At 69.7% G+C, this 21,099-nt stretch overlaps 11 non-coding genes across 11 annotated transcripts; all 11 read right to left on the reverse strand.

The window, feature by feature from the left end:
* Positions 1-2,685: 2,685 nt before the first annotated feature.
* Positions 2,686-2,804, reverse strand: LOC137213785 (5S ribosomal RNA). The gene has a single exon (XR_010938406.1). It is a non-coding gene; the product is annotated as a 5S ribosomal RNA (ribosomal RNA).
* Positions 2,805-3,741: 937 nt separating this feature from the next.
* On the reverse strand, positions 3,742-3,860 carry LOC137213522 (5S ribosomal RNA). Its single transcript, XR_010938159.1, has one exon. It is a non-coding gene; the product is annotated as a 5S ribosomal RNA (ribosomal RNA).
* A 938-nt stretch (positions 3,861-4,798) lies between these two features.
* LOC137213786 (5S ribosomal RNA) lies at positions 4,799-4,917 on the reverse strand. The gene has a single exon (XR_010938407.1). It is a non-coding gene; the product is annotated as a 5S ribosomal RNA (ribosomal RNA).
* A 2,695-nt stretch (positions 4,918-7,612) lies between these two features.
* On the reverse strand, positions 7,613-7,731 carry LOC137213787 (5S ribosomal RNA). The gene has a single exon (XR_010938408.1). It is a non-coding gene; the product is annotated as a 5S ribosomal RNA (ribosomal RNA).
* Positions 7,732-8,668: 937 nt separating this feature from the next.
* On the reverse strand, positions 8,669-8,787 carry LOC137213788 (5S ribosomal RNA). Its single transcript, XR_010938409.1, has one exon. It is a non-coding gene; the product is annotated as a 5S ribosomal RNA (ribosomal RNA).
* Positions 8,788-9,725: 938 nt separating this feature from the next.
* On the reverse strand, positions 9,726-9,844 carry LOC137213790 (5S ribosomal RNA). Its single transcript, XR_010938411.1, has one exon. It is a non-coding gene; the product is annotated as a 5S ribosomal RNA (ribosomal RNA).
* A 2,695-nt stretch (positions 9,845-12,539) lies between these two features.
* LOC137213791 (5S ribosomal RNA) lies at positions 12,540-12,658 on the reverse strand. Its single transcript, XR_010938412.1, has one exon. It is a non-coding gene; the product is annotated as a 5S ribosomal RNA (ribosomal RNA).
* A 938-nt stretch (positions 12,659-13,596) lies between these two features.
* LOC137213792 (5S ribosomal RNA) lies at positions 13,597-13,715 on the reverse strand. The gene has a single exon (XR_010938413.1). It is a non-coding gene; the product is annotated as a 5S ribosomal RNA (ribosomal RNA).
* Positions 13,716-16,410: 2,695 nt separating this feature from the next.
* Positions 16,411-16,529, reverse strand: LOC137213793 (5S ribosomal RNA). Its single transcript, XR_010938414.1, has one exon. It is a non-coding gene; the product is annotated as a 5S ribosomal RNA (ribosomal RNA).
* Positions 16,530-17,466: 937 nt separating this feature from the next.
* LOC137213794 (5S ribosomal RNA) lies at positions 17,467-17,585 on the reverse strand. The gene has a single exon (XR_010938415.1). It is a non-coding gene; the product is annotated as a 5S ribosomal RNA (ribosomal RNA).
* A 938-nt stretch (positions 17,586-18,523) lies between these two features.
* On the reverse strand, positions 18,524-18,642 carry LOC137213795 (5S ribosomal RNA). Its single transcript, XR_010938416.1, has one exon. It is a non-coding gene; the product is annotated as a 5S ribosomal RNA (ribosomal RNA).
* Positions 18,643-21,099: the final 2,457 nt, after the last annotated feature.

The raw sequence follows: 21,099 nt of genomic DNA on the forward strand, positions 1-21,099 counted from the left end.
GCCGACGGCTGCCTCTTGAGGCCCAGTTTCGCTGGCGCTGGCGCCTTAACGCCAGCCTGGCGGCCGGCCCGCCCCGACAGGGCCCCCTCGCCCGCCCAGGCAGGGGGAACGGAGGTCTCGGGTATCGGGCGGCGGCGGAGGGTTTGGCGACCACCTCCCAGCCCAGGGCGGCCGTGACCCAGCAAACCCTTCGGCGCTTGGCGCCCCGCCCAAGATCCCGCACGTCGCTCACAGGGACGTGGCCCCGGAGGCTTCAGGGCCCGGGGCCCGCGGTCCCTTGGGCATCGGCCCTGCCCGCCCACGCGGCGCTAGGCGCAGCCCGGCCGCAGCCCGGGCCGGCCCTCCTGCCCGACAGCAGCCGGCCCGAAGCCACCGGGAGCCACCATTGAGTCGCCACGGCCCCTCAGCCCCGGCAAGGCCACCCTTGCCCCCACACCCCCCGCCGAGCTCAGGACCCCGCCCCTGGTGGCCGGCAGGCCCGGGGAAGCGGCCCCTGCCCTCGATCCCGCTCCCGCACCCGGCCGCGGTGACACGCCACAGGGGCGGGGTGTGGGGGGGCTTTTGTCGGAGGGAGCTGTGGAGGGACACACCGGCACACAGGTGGCGGCGCCGGGGCTGGGCGCCGGTGGGGGCGGCCAGGTGCAGGTCGAGGGGCTCGCGGGCCGAAATGACGGCAACTGGGCCCATGGCGGAGTCTGGGTCTGGAGGGCTCTGAGCCTCCATCCGCTCTGGTGCCTCGGGTCTACCGGCCCGAAGCCTGGTAGCGCGACACCCCACCGGCCCACAGACGTAGCCTCCCCAGCTGTGCTCACAGCGAGTCCAACCGCAGCCTGCATCCCTCCACGGGACACTTGGATTACTCCCGCGATCCCCACGAGGTGCGGCACCCGCTGGCCGAATGGGCTGAGATCCTGCCCTTGCGGCGCCCTGTGGCCACCTCCGCCTCCCTCACGGTACTGGCCGAGGCCTCGGACCAGCGGGCCCCGGCTCCCAGCTCAGCGCTGCTCCTCCGCCCCTCTCACCTCCTGCCCGACGTCCAGGCTACCGAGCACCCTCCACCCCCGCCCACCTTCATGCCACTCAGCCGGAACCCGGGAGGCAATGCCAACTACCAGGTGTGTATGACAGTCTGGTGCTGAAGCGGCAACCGCAGGAGGGCCAAGCGCGGGCCAACTCGCTGCTACCTTCCACCTCGGCCTCCAGGCCCTCTCTGCACGGGAGCCAGACTGGGAAAATGAACTTACCAGCAGCAAATGGGGGCAGGGGCAGGGGGCGGCAGGGCATGGAGAGAGGAATAAAGAGCTCCAGAGTCCAGGAAACATTGGTGGTCTGTGGCTTGGAAGCGCCACTCCTTCTGCCAGCCTGGGTCCCTGCGCTTGGCTTCCTGCAATAAGAAGCCAGTGTCCCCTTCTTGGCCTGAGGGTCCCTTTGGTTTAGTGGCCACAGTTCTGCCAGCAGGCCCCTCCTGGTCCTATACCATGCACTAAGTACATCTGCAGCTGCAGACTCCAAACCCCTGGTCTCTGGGCACCTCCTCTGTGTCTCAGCTGTCCCTGTCCACAGAGAGCCTCATACAAGACGTTGCTTCCAAACTGGGAGGTTCCACATCTGGGCAGGTCCAGCTCCAGGCCCAGTGAAGGGCATGAAGAAGGCTGAGGCTCTGGACTCCAGCCAGGCCTTCAGCAGGCCTCTGAGGCCAAGGTCTTCCTAGTCTCAAGAGGGGCCAAGAGACGCAATGTGTCATTTGAACAAGTGAGTCAGCGGGCGGTGAGCGAATGAGTGACCGCTCGAGGGGATGTATGCCGGCCACCGGGCCCTGTTTGACTGTCCAGGCTCAGCTTACCTGACCCTGGTTACCAGGGAATGCCACTCTGGGCCCTCCTTTTCATCCCCCTCCCTCACTGTGACCTCACCACCTGCCCCATTATGACCCAGTCTGGCTCCCAGTTAAAACTGGAGGGCAGAGGGCCCAGGCAGTCCTGGGACCAACGGCCATGGGTGAGCGAAACTACTACCGAGCCGAGCCGTTCACTGGCCCCATCCCCAGGAAATGCCAGGAGCAAGGATACTCAATTCTTCTGATCCCGGTCAGCTTCATCTTGCTCAACGTGGGGATCAACATGGTGACTATGGTCAGGGCAGGATCTGTGCAGCGCGGTTGGGGGAGCCCTGGGGTCTTGAAGGGGCTGAGGTGGGAGGGCTGCTGGGGTGTGACAGGACAAGGGTTGGATTTCAGGGCTCACCCTGCTCCCGGCCTCCCCCCTCCCCTTCTTCCCTCAACTCTGGAGGCATCTGAAGAGATTCTTGCGGGCACTTTTCAATCGTATTTTCCACAAAGGTGAGTGGGCGCCGGCGTGGGTTCAGGGGATGTGGGCCTGTCCCCTTTCTTCTATCCCTGCCTTGATTCTCAGCCCCTCAGGAACCCAGGCCCTGACCCATCTCGCCTTTCCCCACAGACAAGCAAGCCAGCTGTGTAGGCACCCATGGCATGTGCATGCGCTGCTCCGTGGATCCCAAGAACCTGCGCTCAAGAGTTTCTTCCCACTTCTGCCGTCGCCCAAGCTTCCTGCTCGGGCAGGTAAACCACCTTGACTACTGCCTGCAGCGGGGCTCGGCGGGGGCGGAGCCGGCGGCCCCCCCGCCGCGGGCGAGTAAAGGAGAAGGCGGGCGGAGCGGGAGGCAAAAAGCCTACAGCACCCGGTATTCCCAGGCGGTCTCCCATCCAAGTACTAACCAGGCCCGACCCTGCTTAGCTTCCGAGATCAGACGAGATCGGGCGCGTTCAGGGTGGTATGGCCGTAGACGGGGGCGGGGGCCGACGGCTGCCTCTTGAGGCCCAGTTTCGCTGGCGCTGGCGCCTTAACGCCAGCCTGGCGGCCGGCCCGCCCCGGCAGGGCCCCCTCGCCCGCCCAGGCAGGGGGAACGGAGGTCTCGGGTATCGGGCGGCGGCGGAGGGTTTGGCGACCACCTCCCAGCCCAGGGCGGCCGTGACCCAGCAAACCCTTCGGCGCTTGGCGCCCCGCCCAAGATCCCGCACGTCGCTCACAGGGACGTGGCCCCGGAGGCTTCAGGCCCCGGGGCCCGTGGTCCCTTGGGCATCGGTCCTGCCCGCCCACGCGGAGCTAGGCGCAGCCCGGCCGCAGCCCGGGCCGGCCCTCCTGCCCGACAGCAGCCGGCCCGAAGCCACCGGGAGCCACCATTGAGTCGCCACGGCCCCTCAGCCCCGGCAAGGCCACCCTTGCCCCCACACCCCCCGCCGAGCTCAGGACCCCGCCCCTGGTGGCCGGCAGGCCCGGGGAAGCGGCCCCTGCCCTCGATCCCGCTCCAGCACCCAACCGCGGTGACACGCCAGAGGGGCGGGGTGGTGGTGGGGCGGGGCTTTTGTCAGAGGGAGCTGTGGAGGGACACACCGGCACACAGATGGCGGCGCCGGGGCTAGGCGCCGGTGGGGGCGGCCAGGTGCAGGTCGAGGGGCTCGCGGGCCGAAAGGACGGCCACTGGGCCCGCGGCGGAGTCTGGGTCTGGGCCAGCCACCCCGGGAGCGTCTGGGGTGCGGCTGCCTTCCAGGGCCGCCTTCTGGCCGCCTGGCCGGCCGGGCCGGCGGGGAGCGCCCCCGCCGGCGCGCGCCGTGGTGGGAGGGGCCTGAGGAGGTGGGTCCTGCAGCGGGGCCCGGCGGGGGCGGAGCCGGCGGCCCCCGCCGCGGGCGAGTAAAGGAGAAGGCGGGCGGAGCGGGAGGCAAAAAGCCTACAGCACCCGGTATTCCCAGGCGGTCTCCCATCCAAGTACTAACCAGGCCCGACCCTGCTTAGCTTCCGAGATCAGACGAGATCGGGCACGTTCAGGGTGGTATGGCCGTAGACGGGGGCGGGGGGCCGCGGGCGGCCTCTTGAGGCCCAGTTTCGCTGGCGCTGGCGCCTTAACGCCAGCCTGGCGGCCGGCCCGCCCCGGCAGGGCCCCCTCGCCCGCCCAGGCAGGGGGAACGGAGGTCTCGGGTATCGGGCGGCGGCGGAGGGTTTGGCGACCACCTCCCAGCCCAGGGCGGCCGTGACCCAGCAAACCCTTCGGCGCTTGGCGCCCCGCCCAAGATCCCGCACGTCGCTCACAGGGACGTGGCCCCGGAGGCTTCAGGGCCCGGGGCCCGCGGTCCCTTGGGCATCGGTCCTGCCCGCCCACGCGGCGCTAGGCGCAGCCCGGCCGCAGCCCGGGCCGGCCCTCCTGCCCGACAGCAGCCGGCCCGAAGCCACCGGGAGCCACCATTGAGTCGCCACGGCCCCTCTGCCCCGGCAAGGCCACCCTTGCCCCCACACCCCCCGCCGAGCTCAGGACCCCGCCCCTGGTGGCCGGCAGGCCCGGGGAAGCGGCCCCTGCCCTCGATCCCGCTCCCGCACCCAACCGCGGTGACACGCCAGAGGGGCGGGGTGGTGGTGGGGCGGGGCTTTTGTCGGAGGGAGCTGTGGAGGGACACACAGGCACACAGGTGGCGGCGCCGGGGCTGGGCGCCGGTGGGGGCGGCCAGGTGCAGGTCGAGGGGCTCGCGGGCCGAAAGGACGGCCACTGGGCCCGCGGCGGAGTCTGGGTCTGGGCCAGCCACCCCGGGAGCGTCTGGGGTGCGGCTGCCTTCCAGGGCCGCCTTCTGGCCGCCTGGCCGGCCGGGCCGGCGGGGAGCGCCCCCGCCGGCGCGCGCCGTGGTGGGAGGGGCCTGAGGAGGTGGGGCCTGCAGCGGGGCCCGGCGGGGGCGGAGCCGGCGGCCCCCGCCGCGGGCGAGTAAAGGAGAAGGCGGGCGGAGCGGGAGGCAAAAAGCCTACAGCACCCGGTATTCCCAGGCGGTCTCCCATCCAAGTACTAACCAGGCCCGACCCTGCTTAGCTTCCGAGATCAGACGAGATCGGGCGCGTTCAGGGTGGTATGGCCGTAGACGGGGGCGGGGGCCGACGGCTGCCTCTTGAGGCCCAGTTTCGCTGGCGCTGGCGCCTTAACGCCAGCCTGGCGGCCGGCCCGCCCCGACAGGGCCCCCTCGCCCGCCCAGGCAGGGGGAACGGAGGTCTCGGGTATCGGGCGGCGGCGGAGGGTTTGGCGACCACCTCCCAGTCCAGGGCGGCCGTGACCCAGCAAACCCTTCGGCGCTTGGCGCCCCGCCCAAGATCCCGCACGTCGCTCACAGGGACGTGGCCCCGGAGGCTTCAGGGCCCGGGGCCCGCGGTCCCTTGGGCATCGGCCCTGCCCGCCCACGCGGCGCTAGGCGCAGCCCGGCCGCAGCCCGGGCCGGCCCTCCTGCCCGACAGCAGCCGGCCTGAAGCCACCGGGAGCCACCATTGAGTCGCCACGGCCCCTCAGCCCCGGCAAGGCCACCCTTGCCCCCACACCCCCCGCCGAGCTCAGGACCCCGCCCCTGGTGGCCGGCAGGCCCGGGGAAGCGGCCCCTGCCCTCGATCCCGCTCCTGCACCCGGCCGCGGTGACACGCCACAGGGGCGGGGTGTGGGGGGGCTTTTGTCGGAGGGAGCTGTGGAGGGACACACCGGCACACAGGTGGCGGCGCCGGGGCTGGGCGCCGGTGGGGGCGGCCAGGTGCAAGTCGAGGGGCTCGCGGGCCGAAATGACGGCAACTGGGCCCATGGCGGAGTCTGGGTCTGGAGGGCTCTGAGCCTCCATCCGCTCTGGTGCCTCGGGTCTACCGGCCCGAAGCCTGGTAGCGCGACACCCCACCGGCCCACAGACGTAGCCTCCCCAGCTGTGCTCACAGCGAGTCCAACCGCAGCCTGCATCCCTCCACGGGACACTTGGATTACTCCCGCGATCCCCACGAGGTGCGGCACCCGCTGGCCGAATGGGCTGAGATCCTGCCCTTGCGGCGCCCTGTGGCCACCTCCGCCTCCCTCACGGTACTGGCCGAGGCCTCGGACCAGCGGGCCCCGGCTCCCAGCTCAGCGCTGCTCCTCCGCCCCTCTCACCTCCTGCCCGACGTCCAGGCTACCGAGCACCCTCCACCCCCGCCCACCTTCATGCCACTCAGCCGGAACCCGGGAGGCAATGCCAACTACCAGGTGTGTATGACAGTCTGGTGCTGAAGCGGCAACCGCAGGAGGGCCAAGCGCGGGCCAACTCGCTGCTACCTTCCACCTCGGCCTCCAGGCCCTCTCTGCACGGGAGCCAGACTGGGAAAATGAACTTACCAGCAGCAAATGGGGGCAGGGGCAGGGGGCGGCAGGGCATGGAGAGAGGAATAAAGAGCTCCAGAGTCCAGGAAACATTGGTGGTCTGTGGCTTGGAAGCGCCACTCCTTCTGCCAGCCTGGGTCCCTGCGCTTGGCTTCCTGCAATAAGAAGCCAGTGTCCCCTTCTTGGCCTGAGGGTCCCTTTGGTTTAGTGGCCACAGTTCTGCCAGCAGGCCCCTCCTGGTCCTATACCATGCACTAAGTACATCTGCAGCTGCAGACTCCAAACCCCTGGTCTCTGGGCACCTCCTCTGTGTCTCAGCTGTCCCTGTCCACAGAGAGCCTCATACAAGACGTTGCTTCCAAACTGGGAGGTTCCACATCTGGGCAGGTCCAGCTCCAGGCCCAGTGAAGGGCATGAAGAAGGCTGAGGCTCTGGACTCCAGCCAGGCCTTCAGCAGGCCTCTGAGGCCAAGGTCTTCCTAGTCTCAAGAGGGGCCAAGAGACGCAATGTGTCATTTGAACAAGTGAGTCAGCGGGCGGTGAGCGAATGAGTGACCGCTCGAGGGGATGTATGCCGGCCACCGGGCCCTGTTTGACTGTCCAGGCTCAGCTTACCTGACCCTGGTTACCAGGGAATGCCACTCTGGGCCCTCCTTTTCATCCCCCTCCCTCACTGTGACCTCACCACCTGCCCCATTATGACCCAGTCTGGCTCCCAGTTAAAACTGGAGGGCAGAGGGCCCAGGCAGTCCTGGGACCAACGGCCATGGGTGAGCGAAACTACTACCGAGCCGAGCCGTTCACTGGCCCCATCCCCAGGAAATGCCAGGAGCAAGGATACTCAATTCTTCTGATCCCGGTCAGCTTCATCTTGCTCAACGTGGGGATCAACATGGTGACTATGGTCAGGGCAGGATCTGTGCAGCGCGGTTGGGGGAGCCCTGGGGTCTTGAAGGGGCTGAGGTGGGAGGGCTGCTGGGGTGTGACAGGACAAGGGTTGGATTTCAGGGCTCACCCTGCTCCCGGCCTCCCCCCTCCCCTTCTTCCCTCAACTCTGGAGGCATCTGAAGAGATTCTTGCGGGCACTTTTCAATCGTATTTTCCACAAAGGTGAGTGGGCGCCGGCGTGGGTTCAGGGGATGTGGGCCTGTCCCCTTTCTTCTATCCCTGCCTTGATTCTCAGCCCCTCAGGAACCCAGGCCCTGACCCATCTCGCCTTTCCCCACAGACAAGCAAGCCAGCTGTGTAGGCACCCATGGCATGTGCATGCGCTGCTCCGTGGATCCCAAGAACCTGCGCTCAAGAGTTTCTTCCCACTTCTGCCGTCGCCCAAGCTTCCTGCTCGGGCAGGTAAACCACCTTGACTACTGCCTGCAGCGGGGCTCGGCGGGGGCGGAGCCGGCGGCCCCCCCGCCGCGGGCGAGTAAAGGAGAAGGCGGGCGGAGCGGGAGGCAAAAAGCCTACAGCACCCGGTATTCCCAGGCGGTCTCCCATCCAAGTACTAACCAGGCCCGACCCTGCTTAGCTTCCGAGATCAGACGAGATCGGGCGCGTTCAGGGTGGTATGGCCGTAGACGGGGGCGGGGGCCGACGGCTGCCTCTTGAGGCCCAGTTTCGCTGGCGCTGGCGCCTTAACGCCAGCCTGGCGGCCGGCCCGCCCCGGCAGGGCCCCCTCGCCCGCCCAGGCAGGGGGAACGGAGGTCTCGGGTATCGGGCGGCGGCGGAGGGTTTGGCGACCACCTCCCAGCCCAGGGCGGCCGTGACCCAGCAAACCCTTCGGCGCTTGGCGCCCCGCCCAAGATCCCGCACGTCGCTCACAGGGACGTGGCCCCGGAGGCTTCAGGCCCCGGGGCCCGTGGTCCCTTGGGCATCGGTCCTGCCCGCCCACGCGGAGCTAGGCGCAGCCCGGCCGCAGCCCGGGCCGGCCCTCCTGCCCGACAGCAGCCGGCCCGAAGCCACCGGGAGCCACCATTGAGTCGCCACGGCCCCTCAGCCCCGGCAAGGCCACCCTTGCCCCCACACCCCCCGCCGAGCTCAGGACCCCGCCCCTGGTGGCCGGCAGGCCCGGGGAAGCGGCCCCTGCCCTCGATCCCGCTCCAGCACCCAACCGCGGTGACACGCCAGAGGGGCGGGGTGGTGGTGGGGCGGGGCTTTTGTCGGAGGGAGCTGTGGAGGGACACACCGGCACACAGATGGCGGCGCCGGGGCTAGGCGCCGGTGGGGGCGGCCAGGTGCAGGTCGAGGGGCTCGCGGGCCGAAAGGACGGCCACTGGGCCCGCGGCGGAGTCTGGGTCTGGGCCAGCCACCCCGGGAGCGTCTGGGGTGCGGCGGCCTTCCAGGGCCGCCTTCTGGCCGCCTGGCCGGCCGGGCCGGCGGGGAGCGCCCCCGCCGGCGCGCGCCGTGGTGGGAGGGGCCTGAGGAGGTGGGTCCTGCAGCGGGGCCCGGCGGGGGCGGAGCCGGCGGCCCCCGCCGCGGGCGAGTAAAGGAGAAGGCGGGCGGAGCGGGAGGCAAAAAGCCTACAGCACCCGGTATTCCCAGGCGGTCTCCCATCCAAGTACTAACCAGGCCCGACCCTGCTTAGCTTCCGAGATCAGACGAGATCGGGCGCGTTCAGGGTGGTATGGCCGTAGACGGGGGCGGGGGGCCGCGGGCGGCCTCTTGAGGCCCAGTTTCGCTGGCGCTGGCGCCTTAACGCCAGCCTGGCGGCCGGCCCGCCCCGGCAGGGCCCCCTCGCCCGCCCAGGCAGGGGGAACGGAGGTCTCGGGTATCGGGCGGCGGCGGAGGGTTTGGCGACCACCTCCCAGCCCAGGGCGGCCGTGACCCAGCAAACCCTTCGGCGCTTGGCGCCCCGCCCAAGATCCCGCACGTCGCTCACAGGGACGTGGCCCCGGAGGCTTCAGGGCCCGGGGCCCGCGGTCCCTTGGGCATCGGTCCTGCCCGCCCACGCGGCGCTAGGCGCAGCCCGGCCGCAGCCCGGGCCGGCCCTCCTGCCCGACAGCAGCCGGCCCGAAGCCACCGGGAGCCACCATTGAGTCGCCACGGCCCCTCTGCCCCGGCAAGGCCACCCTTGCCCCCACACCCCCCGCCGAGCTCAGGACCCCGCCCCTGGTGGCCGGCAGGCCCGGGGAAGCGGCCCCTGCCCTCGATCCCGCTCCCGCACCCAACCGCGGTGACACGCCAGAGGGGCGGGGTGGTGGTGGGGCGGGGCTTTTGTCGGAGGGAGCTGTGGAGGGACACACAGGCACACAGGTGGCGGCGCCGGGGCTGGGCGCCGGTGGGGGCGGCCAGGTGCAGGTCGAGGGGCTCGCGGGCCGAAAGGACGGCCACTGGGCCCGCGGCGGAGTCTGGGTCCGGGCCAGCCACCCCGGGAGCGTCTGGGGTGCGGCTGCCTTCCAGGGCCGCCTTCTGGCCGCCTGGCCGGCCGGGCCGGCGGGGAGCGCCCCCGCCGGCGCGCGCCGTGGTGGGAGGGGCCTGAGGAGGTGGGGCCTGCAGCGGGGCCCGGCGGGGGCGGAGCCGGCGGCCCCCGCCGCGGGCGAGTAAAGGAGAAGGCGGGCGGAGCGGGAGGCAAAAAGCCTACAGCACCCGGTATTCCCAGGCGGTCTCCCATCCAAGTACTAACCAGGCCCGACCCTGCTTAGCTTCCGAGATCAGACGAGATCGGGCGCGTTCAGGGTGGTATGGCCGTAGACGGGGGCGGGGGCCGACGGCTGCCTCTTGAGGCCCAGTTTCGCTGGCGCTGGCGCCTTAACGCCAGCCTGGCGGCCGGCCCGCCCCGACAGGGCCCCCTCGCCCGCCCAGGCAGGGGGAACGGAGGTCTCGGGTATCGGGCGGCGGCGGAGGGTTTGGCGACCACCTCCCAGCCCAGGGCGGCCGTGACCCAGCAAACCCTTCGGCGCTTGGCGCCCCGCCCAAGATCCCGCACGTCGCTCACAGGGACGTGGCCCCGGAGGCTTCAGGGCCCGGGGCCCGCGGTCCCTTGGGCATCGGCCCTGCCCGCCCACGCGGCGCTAGGCGCAGCCCGGCCGCAGCCCGGGCCGGCCCTCCTGCCCGACAGCAGCCGGCCCGAAGCCACCGGGAGCCACCATTGAGTCGCCACGGCCCCTCAGCCCCGGCAAGGCCACCCTTGCCCCCACACCCCCCGCCGAGCTCAGGACCCCGCCCCTGGTGGCCGGCAGGCCCGGGGAAGCGGCCCCTGCCCTCGATCCCGCTCCCGCACCCGGCCGCGGTGACACGCCACAGGGGCGGGGTGTGGGGGGGCTTTTGTCGGAGGGAGCTGTGGAGGGACACACCGGCACACAGGTGGCGGCGCCGGGGCTGGGCGCCGGTGGGGGCGGCCAGGTGCAGGTCGAGGGGCTCGCGGGCCGAAATGACGGCAACTGGGCCCATGGCGGAGTCTGGGTCTGGAGGGCTCTGAGCCTCCATCCGCTCTGGTGCCTCGGGTCTACCGGCCCGAAGCCTGGTAGCGCGACACCCCACCGGCCCACAGACGTAGCCTCCCCAGCTGTGCTCACAGCGAGTCCAACCGCAGCCTGCATCCCTCCACGGGACACTTGGATTACTCCCGCGATCCCCACGAGGTGCGGCACCCGCTGGCCGAATGGGCTGAGATCCTGCCCTTGCGGCGCCCTGTGGCCACCTCCGCCTCCCTCACGGTACTGGCCGAGGCCTCGGACCAGCGGGCCCCGGCTCCCAGCTCAGCGCTGCTCCTCCGCCCCTCTCACCTCCTGCCCGACGTCCAGGCTACCGAGCACCCTCCACCCCCGCCCACCTTCATGCCACTCAGCCGGAACCCGGGAGGCAATGCCAACTACCAGGTGTGTATGACAGTCTGGTGCTGAAGCGGCAACCGCAGGAGGGCCAAGCGCGGGCCAACTCGCTGCTACCTTCCACCTCGGCCTCCAGGCCCTCTCTGCACGGGAGCCAGACTGGGAAAATGAACTTACCAGCAGCAAATGGGGGCAGGGGCAGGGGGCGGCAGGGCATGGAGAGAGGAATAAAGAGCTCCAGAGTCCAGGAAACATTGGTGGTCTGTGGCTTGGAAGCGCCACTCCTTCTGCCAGCCTGGGTCCCTGCGCTTGGCTTCCTGCAATAAGAAGCCAGTGTCCCCTTCTTGGCCTGAGGGTCCCTTTGGTTTAGTGGCCACAGTTCTGCCAGCAGGCCCCTCCTGGTCCTATACCATGCACTAAGTACATCTGCAGCTGCAGACTCCAAACCCCTGGTCTCTGGGCACCTCCTCTGTGTCTCAGCTGTCCCTGTCCACAGAGAGCCTCATACAAGACGTTGCTTCCAAACTGGGAGGTTCCACATCTGGGCAGGTCCAGCTCCAGGCCCAGTGAAGGGCATGAAGAAGGCTGAGGCTCTGGACTCCAGCCAGGCCTTCAGCAGGCCTCTGAGGCCAAGGTCTTCCTAGTCTCAAGAGGGGCCAAGAGACGCAATGTGTCATTTGAACAAGTGAGTCAGCGGGCGGTGAGCGAATGAGTGACCGCTCGAGGGGATGTATGCCGGCCACCGGGCCCTGTTTGACTGTCCAGGCTCAGCTTACCTGACCCTGGTTACCAGGGAATGCCACTCTGGGCCCTCCTTTTCATCCCCCTCCCTCACTGTGACCTCACCACCTGCCCCATTATGACCCAGTCTGGCTCCCAGTTAAAACTGGAGGGCAGAGGGCCCAGGCAGTCCTGGGACCAACGGCCATGGGTGAGCGAAACTACTACCGAGCCGAGCCGTTCACTGGCCCCATCCCCAGGAAATGCCAGGAGCAAGGATACTCAATTCTTCTGATCCCGGTCAGCTTCATCTTGCTCAACGTGGGGATCAACATGGTGACTATGGTCAGGGCAGGATCTGTGCAGCGCGGTTGGGGGAGCCCTGGGGTCTTGAAGGGGCTGAGGTGGGAGGGCTGCTGGGGTGTGACAGGACAAGGGTTGGATTTCAGGGCTCACCCTGCTCCCGGCCTCCCCCCTCCCCTTCTTCCCTCAACTCTGGAGGCATCTGAAGAGATTCTTGCGGGCACTTTTCAATCGTATTTTCCACAAAGGTGAGTGGGCGCCGGCGTGGGTTCAGGGGATGTGGGCCTGTCCCCTTTCTTCTATCCCTGCCTTGATTCTCAGCCCCTCAGGAACCCAGGCCCTGACCCATCTCGCCTTTCCCCACAGACAAGCAAGCCAGCTGTGTAGGCACCCATGGCATGTGCATGCGCTGCTCCGTGGATCCCAAGAACCTGCGCTCAAGAGTTTCTTCCCACTTCTGCCGTCGCCCAAGCTTCCTGCTCGGGCAGGTAAACCACCTTGACTACTGCCTGCAGCGGGGCTCGGCGGGGGCGGAGCCGGCGGCCCCCCCGCCGCGGGCGAGTAAAGGAGAAGGCGGGCGGAGCGGGAGGCAAAAAGCCTACAGCACCCGGTATTCCCAGGCGGTCTCCCATCCAAGTACTAACCAGGCCCGACCCTGCTTAGCTTCCGAGATCAGACGAGATCGGGCGCGTTCAGGGTGGTATGGCCGTAGACGGGGGCGGGGGGCCGCGGGCGGCCTCTTGAGGCCCAGTTTCGCTGGCGCTGGCGCCTTAACGCCAGCCTGGCGGCCGGCCCGCCCCGGCAGGGCCCCCTCGCCCGCCCAGGCAGGGGGAACGGAGGTCTCGGGTATCGGGCGGCGGCGGAGGGTTTGGCGACCACCTCCCAGCCCAGGGCGGCCGTGACCCAGCAAACCCTTCGGCGCTTGGCGCCCCGCCCAAGATCCCGCACGTCGCTCACAGGGACGTGGCCCCGGAGGCTTCAGGGCCCGGGGCCCGCGGTCCCTTGGGCATCGGTCCTGCCCACCCACGCGGCGCTAGGCGCAGCCCGGCCGCAGCCCGGGCCGGCCCTCCTGCCCGACAGCAGCCGGCCCGAAGCCACCGGGAGCCACCATTGAGTCGCCACGGCCCCTCTGCCCCGGCAAGGCCACCCTTGCCCCCACACCCCCCGCCGAGCTCAGGACCCCGCCCCTGGTGGCCGGCAGGCCCGGGGAAGCGGCCCCTGCCCTCGATCCCGCTCCCGCACCCAACCGCGGTGACACGCCAGAGGGGCGGGGTGGTGGTGGGGCGGGGCTTTTGTCGGAGGGAGCTGTGGAGGGACACACAGGCACACAGGTGGCGGCGCCGGGGCTGGGCGCCGGTGGGGGCGGCCAGGTGCAGGTCGAGGGGCTCGCGGGCCGAAAGGACGGCCACTGGGCCCGCGGCGGAGTCTGGGTCCGGGCCAGCCACCCCGGGAGCGTCTGGGGTGCGGCTGCCTTCCAGGGCCGCCTTCTGGCCGCCTGGCCGGCCGGGCCGGCGGGGAGCGCCCCCGCCGGCGCGCGCCGTGGTGGGAGGGGCCTGAGGAGGTGGGTCCTGCAGCGGGGCCCGGCGGGGGCGGAGCCGGCGGCCCCCGCCGCGGGCGAGTAAAGGAGAAGGCGGGCGGAGCGGGAGGCAAAAAGCCTACAGCACCCGGTATTCCCAGGCGGTCTCCCATCCAAGTACTAACCAGGCCCGACCCTGCTTAGCTTCCGAGATCAGACGAGATCGGGCGCGTTCAGGGTGGTATGGCCGTAGACGGGGGCGGGGGCCGACGGCTGCCTCTTGAGGCCCAGTTTCGCTGGCGCTGGCGCCTTAACGCCAGCCTGGCGGCCGGCCCGCCCCGACAGGGCCCCCTCGCCCGCCCAGGCAGGGGGAACGGAGGTCTCGGGTATCGGGCGGCGGCGGAGGGTTTGGCGACCACCTCCCAGCCCAGGGCGGCCGTGACCCAGCAAACCCTTCGGCGCTTGGCGCCCCGCCCAAGATCCCGCACGTCGCTCACAGGGACGTGGCCCCGGAGGCTTCAGGGCCCGGGGCCCGCGGTCCCTTGGGCATCGGCCCTGCCCGCCCACGCGGAGCTAGGCGCAGCCCGGCCGCAGCCCGGGCCGGCCCTCCTGCCCGACAGCAGCCGGCCCGAAGCCACCGGGAGCCACCATTGAGTCGCCACGGCCCCTCAGCCCCGGCAAGGCCACCCTTGCCCCCACACCCCCCGCCGAGCTCAGGACCCCGCCCCTGGTGGCCGGCAGGCCCGGGGAAGCGGCCCCTGCCCTCGATCCCGCTCCCGCACCCGGCCGCGGTGACACGCCACAGGGGCGGGGTGTGGGGGGGCTTTTGTCGGAGGGAGCTGTGGAGGGACACACCGGCACACAGGTGGCGGCGCCGGGGCTGGGCGCCGGTGGGGGCGGCCAGGTGCAGGTCGAGGGGCTCGCGGGCCGAAATGACGGCAACTGGGCCCATGGCGGAGTCTGGGTCTGGAGGGCTCTGAGCCTCCATCCGCTCTGGTGCCTCGGGTCTACCGGCCCGACGCCTGGTAGCGCGACACCCCACCGGCCCACAGACGTAGCCTCCCCAGCTGTGCTCACAGCGAGTCCAACCGCAGCCTGCATCCCTCCACGGGACACTTGGATTACTCCCGCGATCCCCACGAGGTGCGGCACCCGCTGGCCGAATGGGCTGAGATCCTGCCCTTGCGGCGCCCTGTGGCCACCTCCGCCTCCCTCACGGTACTGGCCGAGGCCTCGGACCAGCGGGCCCCGGCTCCCAGCTCAGCGCTGCTCCTCCGCCCCTCTCACCTCCTGCCCGACGTCCAGGCTACCGAGCACCCTCCACCCCCGCCCACCTTCATGCCACTCAGCCGGAACCCGGGAGGCAATGCCAACTACCAGGTGTGTATGACAGTCTGGTGCTGAAGCGGCAACCGCAGGAGGGCCAAGCGCGGGCCAACTCGCTGCTACCTTCCACCTCGGCCTCCAGGCCCTCTCTGCACGGGAGCCAGACTGGGAAAATGAACTTACCAGCAGCAAATGGGGGCAGGGGCAGGGGGCGGCAGGGCATGGAGAGAGGAATAAAGAGCTCCAGAGTCCAGGAAACATTGGTGGTCTGTGGCTTGGAAGCGCCACTCCTTCTGCCAGCCTGGGTCCCTGCGCTTGGCTTCCTGCAATAAGAAGCCAGTGTCCCCTTCTTGGCCTGAGGGTCCCTTTGGTTTAGTGGCCACAGTTCTGCCAGCAGGCCCCTCCTGGTCCTATACCATGCACTAAGTACATCTGCAGCTGCAGACTCCAAACCCCTGGTCTCTGGGCACCTCCTCTGTGTCTCAGCTGTCCCTGTCCACAGAGAGCCTCATACAAGACGTTGCTTCCAAACTGGGAGGTTCCACATCTGGGCAGGTCCAGCTCCAGGCCCAGTGAAGGGCATGAAGAAGGCTGAGGCTCTGGACTCCAGCCAGGCCTTCAGCAGGCCTCTGAGGCCAAGGTCTTCCTAGTCTCAAGAGGGGCCAAGAGACGCAATGTGTCATTTGAACAAGTGAGTCAGCGGGCGGTGAGCGAATGAGTGACCGCTCGAGGGGATGTATGCCGGCCACCGGGCCCTGTTTGACTGTCCAGGCTCAGCTTACCTGACCCTGGTTACCAGGGAATGCCACTCTGGGCCCTCCTTTTCATCCCCCTCCCTCACTGTGACCTCACCACCTGCCCCATTATGACCCAGTCTGGCTCCCAGTTAAAACTGGAGGGCAGAGGGCCCAGGCAGTCCTGGGACCAACGGCCATGGGTGAGCGAAACTACTACCGAGCCGAGCCGTTCACTGGCCCCATCCCCAGGAAATGCCAGGAGCAAGGATACTCAATTCTTCTGATCCCGGTCAGCTTCATCTTGCTCAACGTGGGGATCAACATGGTGACTATGGTCAGGGCAGGATCTGTGCAGCGCGGTTGGGGGAGCCCTGGGGTCTTGAAGGGGCTGAGGTGGGAGGGCTGCTGGGGTGTGACAGGACAAGGGTTGGATTTCAGGGCTCACCCTGCTCCCGGCCTCCCCCCTCCCCTTCTTCCCTCAACTCTGGAGGCATCTGAAGAGATTCTTGCGGGCACTTTTCAATCGTATTTTCCACAAAGGTGAGTGGGCGCCGGCGTGGGTTCAGGGGATGTGGGCCTGTCCCCTTTCTTCTATCCCTGCCTTGATTCTCAGCCCCTCAGGAACCCAGGCCCTGACCCATCTCGCCTTTCCCCACAGACAAGCAAGCCAGCTGTGTAGGCACCCATGGCATGTGCATGCGCTGCTCCGTGGATCCCAAGAACCTGCGCTCAAGAGTTTCTTCCCACTTCTGCCGTCGCCCAAGCTTCCTGCTCGGGCAGGTAAACCACCTTGACTACTGCCTGCAGCGGGGCTCGGCGGGGGCGGAGCCGGCGGCCCCCCCGCCGCGGGCGAGTAAAGGAGAAGGCGGGCGGAGCGGGAGGCAAAAAGCCTACAGCACCCGGTATTCCCAGGCGGTCTCCCATCCAAGTACTAACCAGGCCCGACCCTGCTTAGCTTCCGAGATCAGACGAGATCGGGCGCGTTCAGGGTGGTATGGCCGTAGACGGGGGCGGGGGCCGACGGCTGCCTCTTGAGGCCCAGTTTCGCTGGCGCTGGCGCCTTAACGCCAGCCTGGCGGCCGGCCCGCCCCGGCAGGGCCCCCTCGCCCGCCCAGGCAGGGGGAACGGAGGTCTCGGGTATCGGGCGGCGGCGGAGGGTTTGGCGACCACCTCCCAGCCCAGGGCGGCCGTGACCCAGCAAACCCTTCGGCGCTTGGCGCCCCGCCCAAGATCCCGCACGTCGCTCACAGGGACGTGGCCCCGGAGGCTTCAGGCCCCGGGGCCCGTGGTCCCTTGGGCATCGGTCCTGCCCGCCCACGCGGAGCTAGGCGCAGCCCGGCCGCAGCCCGGGCCGGCCCTCCTGCCTGACAGCAGCCGGCCCGAAGCCACCGGGAGCCACCATTGAGTCGCCACGGCCCCTCAGCCCCGGCAAGGCCACCCTTGCCCCCACACCCCCCGCCGAGCTCAGGACCCCGCCCCTGGTGGCCGGCAGGCCCGGGGAAGCGGCCCCTGCCCTCGATCCCGCTCCAGCACCCAACCGCGGTGACACGCCAGAGGGGCGGGGTGGTGGTGGGGCGGGGCTTTTGTCGGAGGGAGCTGTGGAGGGACACACCGGCACACAGATGGCGGCGCCGGGGCTAGGCGCCGGTGGGGGCGGCCAGGTGCAGGTCGAGGGGCTCGCGGGCCGAAAGGACGGCCACTGGGCCCGCGGCAGAGTCTGGGTCTGGGCCAGCCACCCCGGGAGCGTCTGGGGTGCGGCTGCCTTCCAGGGCCGCCTTCTGGCCGCCTGGCCGGCCGGGCCGGCGGGGAGCGCCCCCGCCGGCGCGCGCCGTGGTGGGAGGGGCCTGAGGAGGTGGGTCCTGCAGCGGGGCCCGGCGGGGGCGGAGCCGGCGGCCCCCGCCGCGGGCGAGTAAAGGAGAAGGCGGGCGGAGCGGGAGGCAAAAAGCCTACAGCACCCGGTATTCCCAGGCGGTCTCCCATCCAAGTACTAACCAGGCCCGACCCTGCTTAGCTTCCGAGATCAGACGAGATCGGGCGCGTTCAGGGTGGTATGGCCGTAGACGGGGGCGGGGGGCCGCGGGCGGCCTCTTGAGGCCCAGTTTCGCTGGCGCTGGCGCCTTAACGCCAGCCTGGCGGCCGGCCCGCCCCGGCAGGGCCCCCTCGCCCGCCCAGGCAGGGGGAACGGAGGTCTCGGGTATCGGGCGGCGGCGGAGGGTTTGGCGACCACCTCCCAGCCCAGGGCGGCCGTGACCCAGCAAACCCTTCGGCGCTTGGCGCCCCGCCCAAGATCCCGCACGTCGCTCACAGGGACGTGGCCCCGGAGGCTTCAGGGCCCGGGGCCCGCGGTCCCTTGGGCATCGGTCCTGCCCGCCCACGCGGCGCTAGGCGCAGCCCGGCCGCAGCCCGGGCCGGCCCTCCTGCCCGACAGCAGCCGGCCCGAAGCCACCGGGAGCCACCATTGAGTCGCCACGGCCCCTCTGCCCCGGCAAGGCCACCCTTGCCCCCACACCCCCCGCCGAGCTCAGGACCCCGCCCCTGGTGGCCGGCAGGCCCGGGGAAGCGGCCCCTGCCCTCGATCCCGCTCCCGCACCCAACCGCGGTGACACGCCAGAGGGGCGGGGTGGTGGTGGGGCGGGGCTTTTGTCGGAGGGAGCTGTGGAGGGACACACAGGCACACAGGTGGCGGCGCCGGGGCTGGGCGCCGGTGGGGGCGGCCAGGTGCAGGTCGAGGGGCTCGCGGGCCGAAAGGACGGCCACTGGGCCCGCGGCGGAGTCTGGGTCCGGGCCAGCCACCCCGGGAGCGTCTGGGGTGCGGCTGCCTTCCAGGGCCGCCTTCTGGCCGCCTGGCCGGCCGGGCCGGCGGGGAGCGCCCCCGCCGGCGCGCGCCGTGGTGGGAGGGGCCTGAGGAGGTGGGGCCTGCAGCGGGGCCCGGCGGGGGCGGAGCCGGCGGCCCCCGCCGCGGGCGAGTAAAGGAGAAGGCGGGCGGAGCGGGAGGCAAAAAGCCTACAGCACCCGGTATTCCCAGGCGGTCTCCCATCCAAGTACTAACCAGGCCCGACCCTGCTTAGCTTCCGAGATCAGACGAGATCGGGCGCGTTCAGGGTGGTATGGCCGTAGACGGGGGCGGGGGCCGACGGCTGCCTCTTGAGGCCCAGTTTCGCTGGCGCTGGTGCCTTAACGCCAGCCTGGCGGCCGGCCCGCCCCGACAGGGCCCCCTCGCCCGCCCAGGCAGGGGGAACGGAGGTCTCGGGTATCGGGCGGCGGCGGAGGGTTTGGCGACCACCTCCCAGCCCAGGGCGGCCGTGACCCAGCAAACCCTTCGGCGCTTGGCGCCCCGCCCAAGATCCCGCACGTCGCTCACAGGGACGTGGCCCCGGAGGCTTCAGGGCCCGGGGCCCGCGGTCCCTTGGGCATCGGCCCTGCCCGCCCACGCGGCGCTAGGCGCAGCCCGGCCGCAGCCCGGGCCGGCCCTCCTGCCCGACAGCAGCCGGCCCGAAGCCACCGGGAGCCACCATTGAGTCGCCACGGCCCCTCAGCCCCGGCAAGGCCACCCTTGCCCCCACACCCCCCGCCGAGCTCAGGACCCCGCCCCTGGTGGCCGGCAGGCCCGGGGAAGCGGCCCCTGCCCTCGATCCCGCTCCCGCACCCGGCCGCGGTGACACGCCACAGGGGCGGGGTGTGGGGGGGCTTTTGTCGGAGGGAGCTGTGGAGGGACACACCGGCACACAGGTGGCGGCGCCGGGGCTGGGCGCCGGTGGGGGCGGCCAGGTGCAGGTCGAGGGGCTCGCGGGCCGAAATGACGGCAACTGGGCCCATGGCGGAGTCTGGGTCTGGAGGGCTCTGAGCCTCCATCCGCTCTGGTGCCTCGGGTCTACCGGCCCGAAGCCTGGTAGCGCGACACCCCACCGGCCCACAGACGTAGCCTCCCCAGCTGTGCTCACAGCGAGTCCAACCGCAGTCTGCATCCCTCCACGGGACACTTGGATTACTCCCGCGATCCCCACGAGGTGCGGCACCCGCTGGCCGAATGGGCTGAGATCCTGCCCTTGCGGCGCCCTGTGGCCACCTCCGCCTCCCTCACGGTACTGGCCGAGGCCTCGGACCAGCGGGCCCCGGCTCCCAGCTCAGCGCTGCTCCTCCGCCCCTCTCACCTCCTGCCCGACGTCCAGGCTACCGAGCACCCTCCACCCCCGCCCACCTTCATGCCACTCAGCCGGAACCCGGGAGGCAATGCCAACTACCAGGTGTGTATGACAGTCTGGTGCTGAAGCGGCAACCGCAGGAGGGCCAAGCGCGGGCCAACTCGCTGCTACCTTCCACCTCGGCCTCCAGGCCCTCTCTGCATGGGAGCCAGACTGGGAAAATGAACTTACCAGCAGCAAATGGGGGCAGGGGCAGGGGGCGGCAGGGCATGGAGAGAGGAATAAAGAGCTCCAGAGTCCAGGAAACATTGGTGGTCTGTGGCTTGGAAGCGCCACTCCTTCTGCCAGCCTGGGTCCCTGCGCTTGGCTTCCTGCAATAAGAAGCCAGTGTCCCCTTCTTGGCCTGAGGGTCCCTTTGGTTTAGTGGCCACAGTTCTGCCAGCAGGCCCCTCCTGGTCCTATACCATGCACTAAGTACATCTGCAGCTGCAGACTCCAAACCCCTGGTCTCTGGGCACCTCCTCTGTGTCTCAGCTGTCCCTGTCCACAGAGAGCCTCATACAAGACGTTGCTTCCAAACTGGGAGGTTCCACATCTGGGCAGGTCCAGCTCCAGGCCCAGTGAAGGGCATGAAGAAGGCTGAGGCTCTGGACTCCAGCCAGGCCTTCAGCAGGCCTCTGAGGCCAAGGTCTTCCTAGTCTCAAGAGGGGCCAAGAGACGCAATGTGTCATTTGAACAAGTGAGTCAGCGGGCGGTGAGCGAATGAGTGACCGCTCGAGGGGATGTATGCCGGCCACCGGGCCCTGTTTGACTGTCCAGGCTCAGCTTACCTGACCCTGGTTACCAGGGAATGCCACTCTGGGCCCTCCTTTTCATCCCCCTCCCTCACTGTGACCTCACCACCTGCCCCATTATGACCCAGTCTGGCTCCCAGTTAAAACTGGAGGGCAGAGGGCCCAGGCAGTCCTGGGACCAACGGCCATGGGTGAGCGAAACTACTACCGAGCCGAGCCGTTCACTGGCCCCATCCCCAGGAAATGCCAGGAGCAAGGATACTCAATTCTTCTGATCCCGGTCAGCTTCATCTTGCTCAACGTGGGGATCAACATGGTGACTATGGTCAGGGCAGGATCTGTGCAGCGCGGTTGGGGGAGCCCTGGGGTCTTGAAGGGGCTGAGGTGGGAGGGCTGCTGGGGTGTGACAGGACAAGGGTTGGATTTCAGGGCTCACCCTGCTCCCGGCCTCCCCCCTCCCCTTCTTCCCTCAACTCTGGAGGCATCTGAAGAGATTCTTGCGGGCACTTTTCAATCGTATTTTCCACAAAGGTGAGTGGGCGCCGGCGTGGGTTCAGGGGATGTGGGCCTGTCCCCTTTCTTCTATCCCTGCCTTGATTCTCAGCCCCTCAGGAACCCAGGCCCTGACCCATCTCGCCTT

The sequence above is a fragment of the Pseudorca crassidens genome, chromosome 19, assembly GCF_039906515.1.
Source record: "Pseudorca crassidens isolate mPseCra1 chromosome 19, mPseCra1.hap1, whole genome shotgun sequence".
NCBI classification, from domain to species: domain Eukaryota; kingdom Metazoa; phylum Chordata; class Mammalia; order Artiodactyla; family Delphinidae; genus Pseudorca; species Pseudorca crassidens.